This window comes from Panicum hallii, chromosome 4 (genome assembly GCF_002211085.1).
Source record: "Panicum hallii strain FIL2 chromosome 4, PHallii_v3.1, whole genome shotgun sequence".
In the NCBI taxonomy this organism is placed as follows: Eukaryota; Viridiplantae; Streptophyta; class Magnoliopsida; order Poales; family Poaceae; genus Panicum; species Panicum hallii.
This window is the reverse complement of record NC_038045.1, coordinates 10,421,776-10,424,354: the sequence shown is the minus strand read 5'-3', so window position 1 is coordinate 10,424,354 and position 2,579 is coordinate 10,421,776.

Here is a 2,579-nt window from a genome sequence, read left to right as displayed (position 1 = left end):
ATCCCAATATTTCAAGTTATTACAAATTTATTATTATATTATATATCTTGCATTACGTCTAGGAGTTGAGATGAAACCCTAGTTGCATGATATCTTAGGAAACCAATGTATTGTACCCGAGTCCTTATCACTTAGATGCTTTGCTAAATAGGACCGGTAAAAGTCGAGTGATTTCCTCTCACTCGCGCGATATAGGAGTTGCTTGTTTACGATTCTGCAACCACCATAAGGATAATGGACAGGGTCATGTGCTGTATCATGACCTGGAAGTTTACCCTGTCTATTTTGATAAAAGCTTTAAGGTTGAAATGTGTGGTAGTGGTGGCTAAGCGTTTGAAAGTACTAGCCACATGCCGCGAAATATATATAGTAAGCGGTAAGCCTAGTAACCGATCGGCCCGGCAAGTGGACATACCTCCCACCATTCGTATTTTGGTTCTTCTTGTTACTCGATTCGACGTGTGGGAATACGTGTTGCAAGGGCAACCAGGAGTACGGGTTGTAGTCGCGCTACAGCCGTACGTCCTGCACACATTGGGTGTGCGTATGGTCCTGCAGTCGCTTGTGGTGGCCCTGATCCACGACCCGGAATGAAAGGCAAACGGTTGCTTCAGAACGATCTGTGGATGTTCCAAGCGTGTGTGTTAGGTTTGCCTTGCAAGGTTTAAATTCGATTCAGAATCGTCCGCCTCTCACGAGAATTGAGATTGCTTATCCCTTTTACCACATAGAGTAAAAAGTGTAATTGATAATGGAAGAATCTTGATGATTGATAATCTCTATCTTGCTTGTTTAGTTTAGGGGCTTATCTAGAATGGTTAATCAAGCTAGAATCTGAAAGCTAAAACTTGAAAGTAGATTATACTCTTTGTTGCTTTTCAGCTGAAAATAAATCCAGAACCTTACCATGCCTTCATGAGTCTAGTTACGGGCTAAAGTATACCCAAACCCAGGTAAGTCTTGCTGAGTATCATTATACTCAGTCTTGCTAGAACTGCTTTCAGGTATGCCGGTTGAGAACCAGGCTGATAGTGCGTCCTGCCCCTTTGCTGTTCCGCCTGGTTGGTTCGTGGAATGGGATCCGTCCCCGGCCGGCATTGACTCCTCGGAATGACACCATCAACTGGGCTACGCATGGTGCTACTGATGGCGACGTTGTTAGTCGCGTTGTCTTTTCGCTGTGAATTAGGTCAACGGGTGTTTACCCATTACTTTTAAACAACCCTTTGTTTATTTTGCTCCAGTCAGGGCTGGAGAAAACTGGTTTGTAATAATACTGCTTACTCTGTGATAAAGGCTTGCGCTGTTATGTACCTGGAGTTCATCTTGTATGAGTATAACCTACTCCGATCCTGTGTAACCGTGGTTGCATCGGGCGGTGACCCGACAGACCCATGGATTGTTCCGTTTGAAGTGCATTTGAGATCATCTTGTCTTTGTAAATGATGATTAGTGCACTTGAACCGGAATAATTCAGACGGTTCTGCCACATCAACTTGCTCTTCGTGAGTACTCTGAACAAGATGGGGCTGGACATCTCCAAGATGCTCTCCCGTAGTAGAGCTCCGTTCTACGGCATCATCCCGGGAAACGCGGCTACACCACTCGGTTCAGTGGTCCTACCAGTCACCTTTGGGATGAAGGACAACTACCGCAAGAAGTACATCAAGTTCGAGATGGCTGACTTCGAGTCATCATATCACACCATCCTCGGCAGACCGGAATTTGCCAAATTCATGGCCGTGCCTCACTATGTCTACCTACTACTCAAGATGCCACGCAAGATAGGCATCCTCACATTCTGTGGCGACTTGAAGAAGTTGTAGGATTGTGACCAAGAGGCGATCGAGTATGCCACGACTTCATGCATGCTAGAGCCTTCCGTGGAAGTCTTCGCGGCCGCGTAAAAGCTCACCGACTCAGAGATATAGATATCCAGCCAGAGGCCTAGCCAGTTGAGGGTTAAACCTAACCCCATCGACGTTGGCATCAAGGCCATCCAGCTACAAGAAGGTGACTCATCCAAGACTGCTCTGACCGGAGGCGGCTTGAGTGACAAATAGGAAAGCACGCTTGTCAACTTCCTTAGGACTAATCGAGACATATTTGCGTGGAAACCAGCGGATATGCCAGCGGTGCCCAAGGAGTTGATCGAGCATTGCCTAAAAGTTGACCACAAGACACTCCGAGGAAGCAACGACTACGACGCTTTGCTCCCGACAAGAGGGAGGCCATCAAGAAGGAGCTAGCAAAACTACTCGCAGCTGGTTTTATTAAAGAAGTATACCACCCCGAGTGTTAGCCAACCCTGTACTAGTTTTGAAAAAGAATAACAATGGATGGAGGATGTGTGTGGATTACACTGGTCTCAACAAACACTGCCCGAAGGATCCCTTCGCATTCCCACACATCGACCAAGTCACCGACTCTACAACTGGCTGCGTCCTGCTCTCCTTGCTCAACTGCTACTTGGGTTATCACCAGATCACTCTCAAGGAAGAAGATCATATCAAGACAGCGTTCATCACCCCCTTTGGAGCATATGCATACACCACCATGTCCTTCGGTGGGCCATCCAA